Raw genomic sequence first — 21,738 nt, 5'->3', positions numbered from 1 at the left:
GCTGAGAAGCTTAATTGTTTTTAAGAGAACCTTAGATTATTCAGAACTATGGTACTCTGTTATCACTGCTTAAAAATCCTAGAAAAGCTTTCCTTGGGTCTATCAGAAACAAATCAGGAAAATTCATTCCCGCATGTAAAACTTGACACCACATTTTCCGTTGTTGCCTAATCGATCCACATTGGACACAGGAAGATTGCATCTATATATAGGCCACTGAATTTAGCAGTTGAGCAAGGGATATATTACAACATATGCAACTGTCTGAACTAAGAGGATTCTGGGCATCATTTATATCATGTTTTCTCAGTGGATTTGTTTAACAAAGAAAGGACAGGCAATACTACAAGCATAAAATAAATAATAAGGACACTTATATGCTACACACTTATGGCACTGTGGCAAAGTCTCTAGTTCTGAGTCAGGAGGCCCTCTGAACAGGTTGTTTGAGAACTAACTATACACCACAATTCTGTCATAAATCCAAGGTTTTTCATAGTTATTGATTTGAATGATTGAAGATATAATATTAACATGAGAATAATATCTATATAATCATTATTTGTAATTCATTCTTCAATAAACCTTCAGAACTGAATGGTGGAACGGTAAAGTGTGGCTCCTCTCACCATGTAGAAAGGGAAGGTTGAAAGTTGAGCTAGATAAATAAATTCCAGATTTACTGAATAGTAATCAGAAGAGGCAACCCTGCTGTTTTTGTTTTCTGCCCATACATTGAGGCTAAATAAAGCACAACTACCTGATCATGTAATTTGACCCAGAACAGGCACCCAACCTAACATCATCCTGTTTTGTGCAGTTCAGTTAATTTATCGGAGTCACTATTAACCACTGTCTTTCTGTCATTGTTACCAAAGCCCCTTCCTCTCATACTTAAATATATTTGAAGGAACATTAGGAAGATTGAGAGGTTCAGGTCAATGGGTGATATAAATGTGAAACATAATGTAAACTTCCAAATTAATCTCAACTTTCATACACATTTATTTTAGAAGTGTGAAGATTTTGCTTGAAGAAATTATGAAGTTTCATACTGTCATGAGATGATCTCTAAGCCTGATTGATTTTTTTAACAGTAAAAGGTCAGATTGTGTGCTGTAGGTATCTCAAGAATCACAGTTCTATAGATAGAGACATCATAAATATTTTTAAATGGGTGAGAGTTTTAGGGCCGAGATTAAATTCAAATCTGCTGATAGTTGCATGGAGCTGTGACAAAGGGGGCATGGTCTTCATGGAAAACGTTTTCCAATTGGTTTAAATTACTTTGCAGACTCCTGTAATGCTATAATTATACTTGGAACAGTCAAATGAGGTCTTTGTCTCACGCTGGAGTAAGATTGCTGCCACCATTGTCTTTAGGATCTGTTTATCAAGTCACTTATCTGTGAGTTATCCCTAAATGCCCAAATCATGCTCAGATGGTAGGATTATTGCCCAATTTAGGGCAATGGGTGAGGTTCTTGAAATTAGGGATCCCATAGGAGACTGTCTATTTAAAGTCAGTAGGAGGATTACATGGCAGGGAGATGAGAGAGAAGATGCTTCAACCTTTTCAAATCTAATGTCAAAAATGGCTTTTATACCTGGGCCACCATTTTCACAAGGGCATGGTAGTGCATGAGAAGTAACAGGGCAGGAGAGGCATGGATTCCTGCCTGGTGGCCCGCTGTTCCTATTAATCCCAGGTGGCAGGCATGCCCTCAAAGCCTGCCTGGAGTGTCGGTGACCCAATATGCTACCTTTGAGATCATATCAAGGCATACCACTCATGCCCTGAAAGCTAAATGGTAAAATCCCCAGTCTATCTCAGACAACAGATGTCAGTAACCCTTTCAGAGTTCAGTTTAACTAACCTGTCAAGGAGACAAGTTGGCTCTGATGTCTTTTAAAATTATTTCCAAGCAACCTGTGCAGACATGATATGACACATCACCCAAGCCCAAACCCCTTCCCCAACGCCCACCAGTAAAATTGTGCAGGAGCAAGGGTGGGTTGATAGATAGATGGCATTTTAGCATCCTTACTGCCTTCAAACCCATCAACTAGAGAACATTAAATACAGCTCACTGCCTTCAGGAAAGGAGGAACAAGTGTTAAAGTTGCAAACACTGAATGAATTGTTTATTTATAGGTGCATACTTTAGTTTTAATTAAGAAACACTGGCAATAACGAGGGGTGCATATTTAAGAATTAAATTTTTGGTCAGAGGATCTTCTTGTGGGTCTGTTCCTGGATGTGACTAACATGATTAGCAACATGACCAAACAGCAGCCCATGGATGATATGCATTGTCCTGATTGTCTGCCTCTCTTCCATGGTTATGTCAGTGACAAGGTGCAGTTGTATTGGGACCATGTTGTGTCCACTGGCACACTTTCATCTTCTAGTGGGCACTATGGGGCAGGAATGCATAATTTCTGCTCCAAATGGCATTTAAGTTTAGTTTTAAATTTGCTTTGACATTTTGACCTTTTTGTAACAAACCCCCTTTAAGGTCTGTTAACTTTTAGTTTTGTTTAATTGGTTTAAGTTAAATATGGTTTTCAAATGGGCATTGGAGCAATTTTCCACCTGGAAAGTGTTTTGTCTGTGGAAGATAAATGAGATCTGCCCATGTGCTGTCTGGAGTGTTGTGAATAAACCAATGTAAAAGACAAAGCAGCTCATTCCTCTTCCTCTGCCTAATGCTTGTGTACTAAATTAACAGAATGGGGCAGGATTTTTGTGGTAGGATTGGTAGGTTTTCATATTTTGCAGTGACTAATTAATTATTCAATCTCCTTTATTTTAATATGTTTAGTGATCTAATTCAGAAATTCAGCATATTTGACAGATATGAATAGTTGTCATTGATTTTTTTAAATGGAATTCTGTTCCTTTATGCTGTGAACTGATTTTGACACTTTTCTTTCATGTTTTTTAACTTCATAACTTTTCAGACTTTAGAACTCAAATTTGTTTATATCATTTCATTTTTTAAAATTCTTTGCAAATTCTAAATTGATTTTTCAAAAAGTAAATACTGTTTTGATGTGTATCTTGGATATGCAGGTAGCTATAATCATTCTCAACTTATCCTGACATATCATTATTGTCACCTGCTATTAAATTTAACCAAAATGCCTTGAACTTCATGGCTGTGCAGAAATATGTCAAGAAAAAAATGTGATCTTTGTACACCACCAAGAAAGGGGATTATGTCGTTTTGAATAAATGGAGATCAAACCTCTACTTAAATCCAAAAATCCAAATGTAGAATCTATCACATTGTTCCTTTAAATACTGCCATCACTTTTTCACATCCTTGTTCACATCTGTGGCTAAAGCAACAAGCAAGTCATTTTTATTTAATTTTGTAACTTTTCCGTTTTAAAATGGTTTCAAATCTTCCATGCACTGCATGAATAAAACATCATGGTGGAAAAAGACTTTGATTAAAGAGGAAATGAGATGATTTTAGTCAATGTATGTCAATTGTGTTTGTGGGATGTTTGAGTTTGGTGCCCTGATAGGTTCTGTGCATTGGCCAGCTTATCGTTCTTGCTCAGTGTGCTCTATCATTCAGATCTTCCATGGCAACATAAATCCATGCCACATTGGGAAGTTAGAATTGTGACTTTTCTAAGCTCAGGAGTAGGCACACACTTTTATTTAACTCCCAGCACAAATTACTCTTCAATTAAGAAGTAACTAATTGCAACATCTTGAATTGTGTGATATTTTCACACAACAGCAAATGAAGAATTTGAATCTTTTGTATAACAAGTTAGACATAGTCCACAAACTTTATATATGAGTTATAAACTGCAGCATAAGTTGCCTATCCTTCTACTCATTGCTCTTTCCAATGAAGGCAAGATGCCGTAGGCCTTTTTTACTGCATTATCCACCTGCGCTGCAGATGATCTGTGGACATGCACACCAAGATCCCTCTGCATATCAATATTCCTAAGGGTCTGCCATTCACTGTATAATTTTCACCTGTACTTGACCTTCCAAAATGCATCACCTCACAGTTTTCCAGATTAAACTCCATCTGCCATTTTTTTGCCCATGCCTCCTATTGATCTATATCCTGCTGTATCCTCTGACAATCCTCCTCACTATTTGCACCTCCAACAATCTTTATTTTTTTTGCAAACTTACTAATTAGACTGGCCACATTTTTCTCCAAATCATTTATATAGACCATGAACTGCAGAGGTCCCAGCACGGATCCCTGTGGAACTAGTCACAACCCTCCATTCTGAAAAGCATCCTTCCACTGCTACCTTCTGTCTCCTATATCTGATCCAGTTCTGTATCCATCTTGCCAGCTCACCCCTGATACCATGTGAAATCACCTTTTGTACCAGTCTGCTATGAGGGGCCTTGTCAAAGGCTTTACTGAAGTCCATGTAGACAACATCAACTGCTTTTCATCCTCATCTTCAGCACTAACTGATTTTCAACATCATCTTCATCACCTCTTCAAAAAACTCGAAATTAGTGAGACATGGCCTCTCTCGCATAAAACCATGTTGCCTATTGCTAATAAGTCCATTTGCTTCTATGCAAATAGATCTTGTCACTGAGAATCTTTTCCAATAATTTTCCTACCAGTGACGAGAGGCTCACAAATCTGCAATTTCTTGGATTCTCCCTGCTATCCTTCTTAAACAATGGGACACTTTGGAGAGGATACAGAAAAGGTTTACCAGGAATGGGGGATTTTAGCTATGAAGAAAGGTTGGATAGACTAGATTTGTTTTGACTGGAATGCAGGAAGTCAAGAGGCAAATGCTAGAAGTTTATAAGACAATGAATGGCATGAACAGAGTGGAAAGTATTTGTCTTTTTTCCAGGATGGAGGGGTCAATTACTAGGGGACACAGGTTCAAGGTTCAAGGGGGGACGTTTAAAAGAGATGTGCAAGGCAAGTGTTTCACACAAAGTGCCTGAAATGCACTCCCAGAGGAGGTGGTGGAAGCAGACACAATAGCAACAATAAAGAAGCATCTGGACAAATACACGAATGGAAAGGATATAGATCCTATAAATTAGATTACCTACAGTATGGCAACAGCCCAACAAGTCCACACTGACCCTCCAAAGAGTAACCCACCCTGATCCATTTCCCTCTGACTAATGCAATGGGTAATTTAGCATGGCCAATTCACCTGGCTTGTGGGAGAAAACCAGGAAACCCACACAGACACAGGGAGAATGTGCAAGCTCCATACAGACAGTTACCCAATGCTTGTATTGAACCCAGGTCCTTGGTGCTGTGAGGCAGCAGTGCTAACCACTGAGCTACCATGCTACCCTGTAACTGAGGATAGTTTTCAGATAGGAGTGCAAAATATATTGGTGTGGGCTTGGAGGGCTGAAAGGCCTGTTTCTGTGCTGTATTGTTCTTTATTATCAGACAGACCATGAAAGCGAGATACCTGATTCAGCTGATGATTACACCACAGGAGGAATGAAACAATGGCTTTAAAATTTGGCTCCGTAGCACCTATGCTTACACCATTATGATTGCAGTTTAGGGCCAAAAGGAAATTGTGCCACACATTCATGTTTTTGGTGCTAGCTACTCTGGAAATTGTTCTGGAATGCATAGTGCAGCCCTCACAAGAACGCAGAGCAATCAAACTATGCCAATAGTCTGTAAATCTGATTTCACCCTAGCAGTGCCAGTTTTGACCTCAACGCTCAAGCTAATGCCCTCTCTTAATCTAGCCCTTACATTCAGCAAGAACAAGGGCCCCAAATGCTCCCTTCTCAGCATCCAAAACTGCCATGCTATTTAAAGGCAATCATCAACCACTTTTAGACTGGTTCTTTTTTTTGTTAGTACAAATGCTTTGTAGTTTGTCATACTCTCGAAAGTTGCTGACATCTGCAAGGAGTGATGTGGCATGCACAGAAGGCTTTGGTCCTCAGCATCACATATCATGGCAACAATCATGATGCCATCATTCTATGGTAGTCTTATGTCATCTGCATTTCCACTATCCTTGATAAAGAGTGGCAAGAGGTTGGCTAGGGCTAAACTCTGGCCATTGAGCTTATGACTCTGGTCCACAATTGGACCAAAAATGCATCATCAAGCAAGAGACTATGTAAGTAAGTAATGCTTTTACTGCCAAAAGCACTCTGAAGAAACTCTCGTGAACTATCTCAGGACTATCCCACAATAATTCATGGCCTGCAGTATCAGAATCATGAGAGTACATTGGCAACTACCATGGTACATGATGAACAGTTGAGAAGGAGGAGGCAACCAACGCAGTCACTCGTGGCCAAACCATCAGTGACTTTGTCTGGTTGTGATACCGATAACTCCACCTGAATTCCCCATTCAACTACTATTCCACACCTTGGCAGATATGTGGAGTGAGAGAAGCAGAATTAACATTTGAGTTTGCTATAACTCTTCTTTAAAACTTTGTCGGTCTTCGTTATTGTTCTTAAGAAGAATCATACCAGAATCAAAACAGCAACTCTGTTTCTCTCCATACATACCTTCAGACTGGCTGAGTTTCTCCAGCATTCTTTGTGTTTTGTTTCAGATTTCCAGAATCCACAATATCTTTCCTTTGATTCACACTGTCCTTTCTCTTTCTAGCCATTACAGTGTCAAGTTACCTATGATTTTGAAATGAGAAAAATTGCAAGATTAACCATGTAAGTCATATTTTAAACAAAGGTTAGCTTAATCACCCTTTTGCATTCTCCTTGCGCCTCACTTTTATGCATCTTTAGCATCCCTAGAACAGCTAGTTTGTGTTATCATAGTGGCTGCAGCATGACTGGTGAAAATTGCAGTTGGTGATACTGTAGGTGGCCTACAGGGTGATGTGGAACAGCACTGGGACTGGAAAGGTTGACTTCAGTTGTTATCATCTGAACAATGGCTGACTGCCAGGCAATACAGAGAACACTGGCAGAATGGCAATGGTAAAAGGAAGGAGGGCAGCATTGCCATCCTTCTCGGAGTTAATGTCACTCCCTCAGGACATCTCTCAACCATCCTTGTGGTATTTCAGAGGACAGATTGTTGAACGACTGTGGGATCCTCCAAGCTCCTCTGAAGATTTGTGGGAAGCCAAGATGGCAGCGGTTTGAGCCTGCATGACATGGAGCTGTGCTTATGAGCCTTTGATCTGAGCTTCCATTGCAGCAGTCAAGGGTTGCATGGCTTGTGTTTCATTCAGAATGGAAGTTGAGACCTCAGACATCGACTCATAGGTTGGTAAGGTATTTGAGTCTGTTCATGGAATTTGCTAGAACATCTGCAGTGGAAAGAATGAGCCTCAGATTCTGTACAGAGTCATGTGCAAGTTTGGTGCTGGACTCTTCCATGTTACTTAACAGCCACCACAGGCTTTCCGGCAGGTCATTTAATGACATTACTGTTTGTGTGTGTGTATGTCTACCTGTCAGCCCTTTACTGTATTCTGCTTGTTCAAAGTCCTCTGAACCGAACATATGTGCACACTTGCCCTCTAACAAAGAACTGTACTGGCATCTCATCGCTCCTTTTACCCACAACCCTGGCTGTGGGCCATTGGTACTTGCTGTTGAAAGATCTGACAACAAAGCTACCATCTAGTGTACTTACCATGTGAATATCTGAGTTGGTGGCTGAATATGTGAGTTCAAGTGATGGTGTTTCTTCTTCTTCAGTCTCTTCTTCCTCTTCCATTTCTTATTCCTGTGCTGTTGCTCAGCCAAATTGAGAGTGTCTGAAAGAAAAAAGGCACAGGGTAGGCGGAGATGAAGAAATGCTTACACCATTTTCAACTTTAGATCGTAGACTGTGGGATGACTGATGAAGATTAGGTATGTGAGGAAGATTTGCTATGAGAAACCATAATCGTTAATGGTTTCATGCTTGTTCCTGGCCACAACCTAAGTCAAAGCCACTCTAATCATAGTGAATAACTTTTCCACTTCTCGGATGAGAACATGCAGCCTGTTCTGTACCCATTATTTGCTGCTGTCTGTGGGTCGTGTGTCTCCTTGAACTGCAAATGAGGAGGAGGTGCCTCACTGAGAGTGGTGCTATGTATTTCAGTGATGTGCTTGTGATGGTTGAATTGCTGGCTGTTTGTGCAAGCTGTGGGTGTGCAGTTCTGATTTCAGCAATGCTAACTGTGGGAAGGTGATATGAAAGTATGAATATGAGAGGATGATTCATGATTGATGGAGACTGTTGGTTGGTGAAAAGAAAGGTGAAAGTTTTGGTAAATTGAGCACAGTGTGATTCTAAAGGCAGATGTTTAGATAGGGCATTCAAAGATTCATTCACCGACCTTTTATCATTGTGTAAGGTCGTTAAACTTCTTGTGGCGCTGCATCCATGCCTTCCAGGACTCAGTGCTACATGACGTGATTTTCATTTTTATTTCTATTGCTTTCAAAACATCTAATTGGAGGATCTCTTTTGTATCTTGTGGATAGAAGGTTTCTCTCTTTGAGTTCATCTCCTGCACCATGATCTTCATTACATAGACAACCTTAGAGCATAATCTTAGCTATGTTGTGCCCTTTTCAGTTGAAACATGCTTTTAAAGTGTCCTCCAGCATCTGCCCCAATAAAATTAACTCCCCTTTAATAATTACAGGCAGATTTTAGTCTAGCTGGAAGTCATACTAACCATTCACTGTTTTACATTCCTGATAAAATGTGCAGTCACTCAACAGAGCATACAGCACTGGTTGCACGCTGCAATTATGTCTATGTGTAGGCAGCACAAAGTTTGCACGCTGCTTGGTAAGGTAGAAAAGGACTTTGGTTAACGCTTCGCTATTGTCCCTTAATCCACTTTCAGGGGCTATTCAAAATTTCCCTTGGAATTTTTCTGACTTTATAATTCACAATATCAATTTTAAATTCCAAAAGCTGAGATCAATGTAATATTTCAAAGCCAGTTCATGACATGGCCTTGGAATTGCTGAGAAAACAATAGTTTGAAAAGACTTCTGTCTTTTTATTTTGTGTCACAGATTTACATTTGTTCTAATCATGCATTGTAGATAAGAGTAAGAGCCTATTATGGTCAGGCCTAATGTAAGGCAGATGATAGGTTTTACTTTTGTCTCTGTATTCATTCAGCCTGTCATTGGAGCCCTTCTCCTGTCGTAAAAGGATATGAGCTGGTGCTAATGCAGTTTATTTTGCCTGAAAAAATATGTTGTTTCTATTTATAGTTAATGATTAATATTGTTAACTAAGTTTCAACATCTTTTCTGAAACCAGAATGTTAATGTCTAATTTCTGATTGTTTGCAGGTCGTTATGGCTGAATTTTGCTTCACCCTGAGGTATTTCCATTTGAACTAAATAAGTTATGTTATAAGAAATGTAATGCATGGTTAACAGTCAATTATTCCCTTCTCTTGCAAAATACAAAGCACTTCTGAGATAGATTTATCTTCAAACAATGAACCTGAGTCCTGAGAATTGCACTGTTTTGATTATTATTCTTAAATATTTTACTGTTTCTGTGGGTTTGAAACAGAGCCACATTTTCTTTTTGCTCCCTGTTTTGTTCAGATCTGTTTCTTTTCCTTCTCCTTTAATTTCCTGTCTTGAAGATGTTGGTATGGTTCTGTAGGCACTAGTCTGCTTTTAAGTGGCTGTTCTGTCTTTAAGGTTATAAGTAGTAAGTGTCGGTGGGCTCTTTTATTTGATTTTGCTGCTCGTCGGATGCTGCCTGAATTGCTGTGCTCTTCCAGCACCACTGATCCAGAATCTGGTTTCCAGCATCTGCAGTCATTGTTTTTACCTCTTTGTATTTAAAATCTATTAAAGCTACGCCTCAAATAAACAGTTCCAACAAGGATCACAAGATAGCTATGAGGATTGATAGTGTGGACTCTCAAGCTCATACCCTTGCAATGGTTTGAGATTTGCAGACTCAACACATACTTTGATTAAAATTTGAAACCCCTTTGTGGCCTTTCAAGATCATTGCAATATTGTCGATGCATTTATGCCAAAAGAGGAGCTGTAAGGTAACTCATTGACAATTATTTCCATATTTTTCTTAAATTGAGAACACCAGTTTAACATGAAAACTGGTTCCTGAATCAAGTCAAAAATAGCATTTAGCTCACCAAACAATGCAAACACTTTGCACGGTTTTATGTTTTTACCCAAGACCACTTATATAAAGGAATCAAAAATTACTACTTCAGCTGTAAAGTTATTGACCTAAATATTCTCTGACTGAAAATGTTCCCTCTGGTAACTAATTGGTACTATCAGTGTTATTGAGTATAACTTGTAAATATTTATTTATTTAGGTCTACCAGCTAATTTAATATGAATATTTATTTTTATAACAGAAGGAAAATACTGTGAGTGTTGGAAATCTGAAACACAAAGAGAGAATGCTGGAGAAACTCAAAAGTTCTGATGGCACTTGTGGAGAAAGAAACAGATTTAAAGTTTTGAGTCCAGTATGACTCATCAGAACTGAAAGAGGTTGGAAAATGGGTTTTCTGTGTGAAAATAAATTTAAAAATGACAATTCCAGCATTTTTCAAAACTCTGTTTCCCTTTCCATAGATGCAGCCATACCTATTGAGTTTCTTCAACATTTTCTGTGTTTGTCTCACTCACTTTTCTTTGGTCAATACAGTTCTGGTGTACATTGTGGATTGAATTGAGCAAAGGGAACCTGTTCACGAGCATTAAAATAACAGAAAAATACTGCAGATGCTATAACTCCAAAATTAAAAACTAAAAATGTTAGAAATATTCAGCAAGCATTCTCAGAGTCACAAAACTAATGTTTCACATTGAAAATAATTTTAGTGCTGGTGACTATGTTTGATTTAAGGAAATTTAGGCCTCTGTAAACACTTCCTTCACCCAGGATCCTGCACAGATTAGGCTATCCATATTCTAAATTACATGGATGTGAACCTGACAAGACCTATGTCTGTACATGAATTTTCCAAACATTATAAAATGTCTTCTTGGATCATTGTAATGCCACCTCCGCTTTTGAGGACAAACTCTCTGTAGTCTCAGCTATTTCCTGATTACTGCAAGTCTCTGCAGATGTGTCGCTGTCTTGTTCAGCATGAGATTAGCTATTTAATTGCCAGTGTCACATATTACTCTGGTGTTTTGTGATTCCAGGAATAATAATATAAATATTATGTCTATATGCAACTGTTAATTATGTCCCTTTAGAGTATTTCCGATCTAGTTTCAATGATAATGCAGAACATCTTCCTTTATGATAGAGCTAGCAGGGTTCTCTAGGATGATCCATGAAGATAATTGTTTCACTTTCTAACAAACCACTGGTACCTTTGTTGTTATACTTTTATAACTATTATTTATGTTAGAATGCCTTCATTCTCCAGCCACATTTAATATTTAAATGTTATGTTTTACCAGAGTATTGTCTTCTTTTGGCACAGTTAAGTTCAGTGACTAGCTTAGAATGAAATTCAATCATTCTATAAAGTTTCTTCTGGAGAGTCCAAGCGCATATATCGCAAAAAGAACTGCTGTAAAAAGCAGCTGAAAGCTTGAAAGCTTATCTCAAGAGAGCTATAGTAGAAAGTGGAGGAAGTTGTGATTTTTTTTATATTCAAGTGTATTATCATATTTTGTATACCAGGAAAATTAAATGTTATAAAATGGAATCTGAAATATTATTGAAGGTTCTTACACACTCAATGAAGAGCATGGGAACTTTACAAAAAGCATCTGTAATAAGCCAGCACAGCTACTAAATATCAGGGCAAGGATTCCAGAAATGCATCTGATAGTAATTTACAATATTGTTGTTACTAAATTCCTTAGGAGCAACTCTTTTTAACACTATTTTGCTTCTGAAACTGGTTCTAGTTGTGAAGATTTCTAATTGGATTTGTAGCTTAAATGTTTCTTTCACCAAACAAAAGATCAGAAGGTCAGCCTCATTTTAAAGGTTCAATTTGATGAAAAATAAATCAATTAAAGCATATTTAATTTTGAACTGAAATTAGATCTTCAACACTTTCAATCACCATCACCCTTTTCAATAACGCGCTAAATCCAGTGATTCTTATTGCTAACTCAAAAGGGTGTTGAAGTATCTCCTTCAGGTATGCATGCTCTCATATTAATATGACAGTACAATATGGATTGGATGGGATCAATTCTCAAACCTAAAACAATTCAGAATATGGCCAGTTAAGATTTATTTAAAGGTTCATTGAATTATTTAAAAAAAATGATTGTAATTTATAATTTTTATTGAATATCTTAGTTCCCCAGATTCTCAATGGATACATGCAATAATATTGAATTTGAGTGAAAAGCTAGGAATGAATTCTTATGTCTCTTCCACATTTTGTCAGTCTAACATAGACAATATTACTATTACTAGTCACGAAATGAGTAAAAACTGTTAAGATTCATATTTCTGACCAGAGTCTAGCTTGTGTGTGTATGTATTGGAGGAGTGTCTCAATTATGATTTCTATTCCTCAGTGATTAGCAAGTCTGCCAACAGTCACTGTCCAATACATCCCTGTTGTGATTCTGTTCGCCGAGCTGGTTCACAGAACCACAACAACGAGCACTCGAGCTACAAATCTTCTCACAAACCTTGAATACATTCTTGTGCCTATGGAACTATACACTACACAAGTGTCTGCCTACAGGAGAGAAGAGATAGGGGAGAAAATTTTGGAAAATATTTGATTTTTTCTTATTGAATTCCATGTTAATAATTTGTTCATAATATGATAGTGATGTTGAAATTATTTGAGTAGATATTACTTAACAGCAAGTGAAATTTCAAGTAGACCTCAGGAAAAAACAACCATTCTCGTACACTTATTTGGATCAATGTTGTTGTATTGTGTGTTACTTAGGGGAGAGGAAGACTGTTTCAGAACATTGAAAATGAATGTGGATAAGTTTGCAACTCAAAAACTGAGGCTTGTTTATCTGCAAAGGAAAGATTGTAACTTTTTATAAATGAAGTTTTTTTTATAGTTCAACAATAACTTGACTAGAAAAGTACTTAATTGGCTGTAAATCAATTTGAGATGCCCTCAGAGTGTGAAAAGAGCTATATAAATATAATTTATTTCTTTATTCTTGAAACAGAAAGCAAGGGAGCTGAAGCAATTATATTTGGGTATCTGTGAGTTTAAGATGGTCACACTTCCAGCCTCAAATGCCCATTTGAAACTTTGTGATTCAAAATAAGTTCAGCAACCAATCATATATAAGTTAACCATGATCTAGCAAGAGCTATAAATGAACTGTTCAGAAAATAGACAGTTAGCATTGGCAGTCACAGAATGATGACAAAATATCTGCTTCCAGCCTAACGATCATAAGCAAACAGTAAAACTGCCATTTCTACACATCAGTTCACAGAGAAATGTTGCAGGATGATTTGCGAGATGGGGCAGAAAGAAAATAGATAAATCAGAATAGACAAACAATCAGGCAATCTATGGAGACACTTGAAGGTGTGGTCAAAAACATTGACGAAAAGATGTGTACATACAAAAGAAGAGAAGTAGACCATTCAGCCTCTCAGGCCTACTCTGCTATTCAGTAAGATCTCGAACGGAACTGATTGTAATCTCAAATCTGGATTCTCATCGACCAATGATAGCCTTTCACCTCTTACTTAATAGCAATCTATTCACCTCTGCCTTAGAAATATTCAAGGTCTCTGCTTCCTCTATCTTTTCTGGAAAAGACCAAAAAATCACCACCTTCCGAGATTTGTTTTTTGCATAATCTCTGTTTTAATTGGTGACTCCTAACTTTTAAATAGTAACCCCCAGTTCTAGTTTCTCCCACGAGAGGACACATACTTTCCATATCTGCTCTGTCAAGTCCCTTCATGATCTTACAAAGTTATGAGGAAGTTTTCAAAAGCAGAGAGTTTTTAACAGAAAAAAGGCCCTCAGAGACAGGTTCTCAAGTTAAAATCAAATTGAACCATGGTTCCATCATGGGGCAAAGGGAGGAAAACACCAGAATGTGAAGACTGAAGGGTGCATAACAATATGAGAGTACAAACGTTTTGGGTTGCCATATAGAGCACAGTTACCTATATCAGTACTCTGTGTTTTGCCTCATTTGTTGCATTGGTGGATATTTACATGTACAGTTAAGTGTCAACCTGTTAGTATTGCAATAAAATAAATGACATCAATAACCTTGCAGAATTTCTGTATAATTGGCAAATTAATTTCAAGACAAGTGTATAATGGCATGTATTTAGTGAAATGAGTAACTCAGATCCATTCCCCTTGGAAGATGTAACTGAATCTGATTGAAGAATAGAGTGATTTGGGAGTACTAATTTACAAATCATGAATAGTTGTGATGTAGGTTAAGAACGTCATGATAAAAGAAAGCAAATAAAGTACTGCTGATCACTGCTGGAAGGATTTGGAGTACTGTCCACCTATGAGCATACAAATCAGGAACAGAATAAACCATTCAGCACTTTGAGCCAGCTGTGACATTCAATAAGATTGTGGCTTCTATGTTTTTGTTACAACTTCACATTACCATCTACCCTGATAATCTTTGATTCCTCTGCCTATCGTGAATCTCTCTAGCCTTGTCTTAAACATTACCCTGCCTCCATTGCTTTCTGAGGAGGAGAGTTCAAAAAATGCGTAGTCTTCTGAGAGAAAAAGATTCTCCTCATCTTTGACCTAAAATGGTGATCCCAATTTGAAATTAGCATCTCCTTGGTCTGGACTCCTTCAACAGCTATGAAATCTTTTCCATGTCCACCCTGTTAAGATCATTCTGCGTGTTATAAATGTTAATCAAATCGCCTCTTGCCATCCTGAACTCTAACAATCTCAGCCAGTCCAATTTGCTCATCGAAGTATCAGCCTGACAAACCGCCTTTTAAATGACAGCAATGTGCAGTTTTGGAATCCATTTTATAAATAGCATAGGTACATTTAAACTCATGAGAGAGATACTAGTAAGAGTAAGGTGGGAGGTGGCTCATACAGAGCATTCAGCAGATGGGCCAAATGGATTTTGACACTGTAATTTTATTGCAATCTTTCCTCCCATCCCGCATAGTTCTGAAATAAGTTGTATTTTTTATCCCTTTCCACATGATAATACAAGTAGTCCCTGGGTTGCAAATGGGTTCCATCCTTGAGTACATTTGCAACTTGATTTGTACGCAAGTTGGAACAGTACCAGGTTAACATAACTCCACAGAGGCTGGTATCCCAACACCAAGTCACCCTTTATTTACATGTGGAGAGTCCTTGACACTGATCCAGCTCCCTCAGAGCCAGCTGTCAGAGTGAACAGAACCTCTGACACTCCTGTTTTTCTCTGTCAAGCAGGGCTCCCTAATTGGACCAGATCATCAGCTTCAAACAGGGAACTCTTATTCTATGAGATCCACCTGACTGACTTCACTACAATCACTATGTAGGACAAAAATAAAATAGCTGTTCATAAGTATGGGAAAGCATTCACATGTCAGATCTTTAAAATTAATGTTAATACATTCTGTTTTGGATTTAGTTTGTAAATTCGGCATTTGTAAATCAAGGACTGCATTCTTTTCTTTTGCATGTGCATCGTCTCTTTCTTCTTTGATACATACATGAAAAGCAACGGGCTGTCTGATACAGCAAATATTCCTTATATTCAGTAAGATCTAGAACGGAGCTGATTGTAATCTCAAATCTGGATTCTTATCGACCAATGATAGAGCTTGATAGAGTTTGTTTCCAGACTCCCTGGCTGACATTGGTTATAGATCATTCCCTCGGGAGTTAAATTCTGCAACTCAATACGATTCTGACTTTATCCTAATTCAATGAGTGCTTTTGCAGAGCAAAGTCTGGAACATATGGTGAGTGTTGGGCATTCAATTCTGTGGTTAGATGTACAAAGTAGCTTGCTCTACTGTTTAGAGTCATAGAGATGTACAGCATGAAAACACACCCTTTGGTCCAACTCGTCTATGCTGACCAGATATCTTGAATTAATCTAGTTCCATTTTGCAGCATTTGGCCCATATCCCTTTAAACCTTTCTGATTCATATACCCATCCAGATGCCTTTTAAGAGTTGCAATTGTACCAGCCTCCACCACTTCCTCTGGCACCTCATTCCATACACACACCATCCTCTGCATGAAAAGGTTACCCCTTAGGTCCTTTTTAAATCTTTCCCCTCTCACCATAAACCTATGTCCTCTAGTTTTGGACTCCCCTACCCTGAGGAAAAGACCTTGGCTATTCACCCTCTGGATGCCCCTCATGATTTTATAAATTTCTATAAGGTCAGCCCTCAGCCTCTGATGCTCTTGGGAAAACAGTCCCAACCTGTTCAGCCTCTCGTTATAGATCAAACCCTCCAACCCTGACAACATTCTTGTAAATCTTCTATCAACTCTTTCAAATTTCACAACACCTTCCCATAGCAGGGAGACCAGAACTGCATGCAGTGTTTCAAAAGTGGCCTAGCCAATGTCCTGTACAGGCACAACATGACCTCCCAACTCCTATATTCAATGCGCTGACCAATAAAAGCAAGCACTCCAAATGTCGCCTTCACTATCCTATCTACCTGGGACTCCACTTTCAAGGAACTCTGAACCTACACCTCAAGGTCTCTGCCCAGCAACAATCCCTAGGACCTTACCATTAAGTCCTGCTCTGATTTGCCTTTCCAAATTACAGCACCTCATATTTATGCCAAGGGGAATGGTTGATCATATGGTATTTCCTGGACCTGTGAAAATTCTGTGCCCAGTAGCTCAGAATCTGACTACTGGTTACCTAGCTACAAGAAAACCTGAAATAAAAAAGAAAGCCTATTTAATTCAACAAGCCCATATCCTCCACATACCATTTAATTCTGCTCAATCTTAGGCCATACCAAAACTATTTGACTGCCTGAAGCTATGTGATTCCCTGATTTGATTTCAGTTATTCAGTCCAGTGGTTCTCTGCTCTGGATGGATTCAGAAATAAGCAGAAACAAACCTTACATTTCCATAGCACCTTTCAAAAACTCAAGAAATCCCAAAGAACTTTCCAGGCAATAAATTACTTTTTGCAGTCATTGTTATATTGTGGTGCTGAAGCCAATGTGCATACAGCAAGCTCCCACAAACAATTTGGTAATTGCCAGATACTTTTTTGTTTACTGATATTAAATAAAAGGGTGGTAAGTTATCTTGCATAGCCAATTTACAGAATGTAAAGGATCTAAATTTAACTGTTGAAATGGAAGGTGGATATATACAGTAAAATTTGGTAATTGAGGTGTCCTTGAGATACTGAGAGAACTTCGTATTTGTCAATCACTTTGGATTTGTCTTCTTTGGTCATATATGTGACTCATTGTAGGTCTCTAACAGGATAAACATTGAAGTGCTAATTGTTATTAGAACATGTGGTGAAAGCAAAATCTTAAACAGAAAAAAACGTCTGCATTAATATCTTTTTAATGTGGTATTAAAGATACAAAATAATTTGATTTTCATGTTAATGCTTTTTTAATGTCTTAAAATCTGGGGTACTAAAACATGTCTTTTTTTCATTTTATACATTTCCATAATTTCAAAAGGCACAGCTGGGGTTTTTCAGTCCATATGTTAACCAGGGTACAATATCTCTGCTGTATAAGTGTTATCAAAGATAGGTTTGAATGTTCAAGAAAGCAAGTGATAGGAAATCAGGACATTTTGTTCATATGAAAAAGTTTTCGTGCTGATATTGTGATTCTGCCAGTGTCCTCCTTGTGAAGCAATGTAATTATTACTTTTGGCTGGATCATAACAATCCAGTGATATGTTTGCCAACCTTTGGACTTGATTAGAGAACATAATGTCAACTTACATAGTGTCTATTAAATAATGCTATGCAAAAAAAAACAATTAATTTTGTGGCGTACCAATGCCATGTCATGGAATAAGCATAGAAACTGACCATTTGCTATAATCATGAGACAATGCTTTGGGAGAAAGTCCAAATTTTAATTGAACATTTCCCCCTTCTTTCATATAATCTGTGAAAAATTATTTCTGAAACTGTTAAATAATAAACATTTTGACAGGTAATTGATGAAATACCTCGAATACAAGAATATTTTAATTTGGTTTGTTTTTGGAATAAATATAATTGTTCAGTGATGCTACAGTTACTCTTGAAAGGGGTTCAAGCTTTGAATCTCCTTCACATGTTGATGCCAAGAACACAGCTGTGCAATTTTCCTACCTGTGTGTGTCAGTGTAAAGACATGAGCATCAATAGACTTTATGGGCTCTTCTTATACTCTTGCTGATCCATCTAACCATCCATTTCTATCAATTGTGATATGACTTTACCATGACCTAATAGTCTGTAATTACTCTAGCACTTTGGGGAAATTATTGGATTATAACTGTGTTTCTGAATGTGTTTCTTAAAATCAAAAGTTTATTGGGCATGAGCAGTTGCGTAGACAGCTTTTATTTGATGTTTGATCATTTTTCCTCCTACAAAGGAAGGTCAATGTGTGACAGATACCAAAGCCTCCTCACTGTCAATACTTAGAGTTGAAATTCCTTCAAATAATTTGGAGTTGCTATGCACATAGGTACCTACAATTTTTCTTCTTGTCTTCTGTTTTTCTAGGAGCTATGTTTAGTGTGTAGAGAACAATGTTAGCAAATTGTATTTTAGCTTGCATGACAAACAGTATTCGAAGAACTGCTTGAGCCAAATGGACTGGTTCTGTGCCATATGTCCTGTGGAAATAATTCAAATTTTGGGAAGATTGAGCCCATTTTCTGAAGTTCCTACCACAAATGTTATTTCCTTCTCACTCAACTCCTCACTCTTGTCATGATTTGAACTGAACGAGACTACTCTCAACCTTGATGGAGTCTGCTCTGTCATTAAAAGCAGTTAACTTAGTTTCTGCAACGTCACTCTTCTCTAAATCTGCCTCAGCCAATCTGCATTTGAAACTCTCATCTCTCCTTTTGAAGCCTCTAAGCTTGACTATTGCTTTGCTATCCTGGCCAGGCTCTTACTTTCCTCCCTCCTTGCAATTGAGCTCATTCTAAACTTTATTTCCTATTTCCTTGTCTGCATTGTGTTCTGTTCACCCATCAGCCCATGACTTGTTGATCTTCATTGGCTTGACTCTGGCAATGCCACAATTTGGAAATTCTTATCCTTCTTTTCGAATCTCTCACTGCCTTATTCCTTCTTATTTATGTAACCCTATTATGATATATAACTTTCCAGAATCTCTGCCCATGCGTTCTCCCCCCACTCCAATTTTGGTCTTTGACCTGTTCCAAGTTTACTTGTGCCAACATTAGTAGCACCCAGAACTTCTGTAACTTGATCCGTAAACCCCCTGTCACTATAACTGTTCCTCCTTTCAAGTGATCTTTAAGCCCACATGTTTGACTCAGGTTTTTTCTCTTAATAAACAGTTGAGAGAATAAATATTAAGAGGTTTTCTCTCTTAATAAACAATAAAAGAACTGGCAATGCTGGAAATCTTAAACAAAAACACAAATTGCCGAAAATCTCAGTCGGTTTGGCAGTATCTGTGCAGAAAAAGCAGTTTTAACGTTCCGAGTGCAGAAAAGTCACTGGACCCTACTTTGTAAGACTCAGTATCACATTTGTTTTGACTGCTTCTCTGAAGTGACTTGAATTATTTATCTTTGTTAAAAGTGTCATTAACTTGTAGTAAGCGTTTGAAAATTGACATTCTTGCATTGGCCCAAACGAGTGCAAAGCGAAAACCCTTGGCAACACGTCTCTTTTTCCGCCAAAGTTTCTGTCTAATATTGCTCCTGTAGAAGACGCTATATAAAGACAAGCTTGGCTGATCAGAACCCACATCTTTCAGGTTGTGCTTTTGCCGTTCCCTTGTTTGATTTATAACACCGGAGTCCGGTCCGAACTGTATCGAGATGGAGCTGTGTCGTAGAAAGAGGTTCAGTTCAGTGTATTTCTGTGCAGCTCAGAAGCCCGGGACTGAGAGAGGCTGTTGTTATGGAATTTACAACAGAAAAACAAAGCCTGCAGCTGACTTTGAGTTTGTGTGTTGCGTAGAAGCGATGGGGATATATACACTGGTTTAGTATGGCATGCTGTTCGAGCTGTGGTGGGGCATTTAGATTTGTGGTCAGAGATACCTTGGTTTTGGAGTTGAGTGTATGAGTGGAGTAGGCTGGAAACAGAGAGAGACTGAGAAGCACTGGTGTATCCTGATGTGCCTGACGTCAGCGGACTGACCTCTCCTCCTTCTCCTCCTCCCTCCAGAGTATCTCGGAGATTTCAAGAGAGAATGAGTGAGTGAGGAGATCCTGGAGAGAAAAGCCGCCAGATTTTTTTTTAAACAGAAAAAAATCTCTGTACAGATATATCCAACAGGCATGTCTGGGATCCGCACAGCATAGCGCTGAGAGGAGTGGGCAGAGGGGGGAATAGAGAGAGAGGAGGGGGATTCCTAGACACGCATACTGCTTTCTCTGAAAGCTGTCACACACCCTGAGAACAGATTATTTTGTTTTGGGTGGGGGTGGGGAGGATTCCATCGCCGTTTTCCTTCCCGCCCGGTGTTGCCGAGGACAGAGAGAGAGAGAGAGAGCTGCGAGCCGTTCTGGATGCTGGATTAGTCGGGGGGCCCCCGGAGCCCGCAGCCCTGGATTAATGCTGGTGGAGAGAGAGACGAAAGCGGCGGTTTCTGCCGCTAACTCCTGACCGAGCTCGACAATGCCGAGGTAAAAGCCCTTCCCTTGAAAAATAACCCTTTCTCCGTTCTCATGCAGAAGCCCAGCAGCAGCTTCTTGTTAACAGTCCTGTTTGCTCTTTTGCGTTTGCTGTGATTGTGTTCGGAGTTGGATATTCCTGATCTGTTGAATGAATGTCTCTACAAGCAGGGAGAGCAAAAATACTGGTTTATTTCACATTTATGTTTGTTTTACAAAAGAAGAACAAACTAGTATATTTCGCTGTAGTTTCCACATTCAAAAAAAGGTGAAGCATAAAAGTGCGGGTGCACTGGGAAATAATCTTAGACTCCCTTTTGTGGGATATTCCAACACCCCCCCTTCCCATGTGAGAAGTATGTTTATAGAGCAACATCGAGGTTAAAAATATACCGCGGAGAGAGGATTTGAACTCTTTCCGAGATTGCTCGGGTATTTTCAGGACATACCCGAGTGGCGGCCTGAATATATTTCCAAACGCTGTTTCTTCTCTCTCTCTCTCTATTCTTGTGGTGGAGGGACCCTCACATCAAACTCCAGCCGGACTTCAGCTCCATTTTTTTTTGGTGGGGGTGAGAGACGGATTTTAGAATTCGCCAGTTGCACATCGACTTTTCCCCCCCCGGGTCAAGTTATGTCAATGTTCTTATCCACCTTCCCCGTCCTTTACATTCGGAATACATTGGTTAGCAAAATTTCCTCTGTGTTTCACAATGGGAAATGAAGGGTTAAAAATGGAGCCTGAAATCACCCCCCTCCCCCCACTCAGCCAGAGTGTGGATGTGGCCGGAGTGAAAGGGGGGAGAGACCCCAGTCGTTTCACCAGAAGCTCACATTTCCCATTTGTCAAGGTGCACGGCCGCGAGTGGATTCTTTGTTTCTCTGACAACCACATGGACAGTGTGTTTCCACACGCACCGAGACTTCACCGGAGCCTGCTGCTTTTATTCTCTCACTCTCCCGTCCTCAAG

At 38.8% G+C, this 21,738-nt stretch overlaps 1 protein-coding gene across 24 annotated transcripts in view; it reads left to right on the top strand.

Annotated features, from left to right (window-relative positions):
* Positions 1 to 21,738, top strand: part of LOC122562121 (receptor-type tyrosine-protein phosphatase delta) — a 2,484,958-nt gene that overhangs the window by 1,879,384 nt on the left and 583,836 nt on the right. For 23 of the 24 annotated variants that reach the window (XM_087996666.1, XM_087996678.1, XM_087996656.1 and 20 more), the window contains one exon: positions 9,305 to 9,336. The gene's annotated coding sequence lies outside the window, so the exon portion shown is untranslated. Of the gene's footprint in view, positions 1 to 9,304; positions 9,337 to 20,318; positions 20,780 to 21,738 lie in introns of those variants that run through there. The other variant, XM_087996668.1, reaches the window with a different exon arrangement.

This window comes from Chiloscyllium plagiosum, unplaced genomic scaffold, assembly GCF_037043375.1.
Source record: "Chiloscyllium plagiosum isolate Xiang-an unplaced genomic scaffold, Cpla_swu_hap1 HiC_scaffold_2, whole genome shotgun sequence".
Taxonomy (NCBI): domain Eukaryota; kingdom Metazoa; phylum Chordata; class Chondrichthyes; order Orectolobiformes; family Hemiscylliidae; genus Chiloscyllium; species Chiloscyllium plagiosum.
Note: the sequence above shows the minus strand (reverse complement) of the source record. Positions and strands in the feature narration are given on the sequence as shown.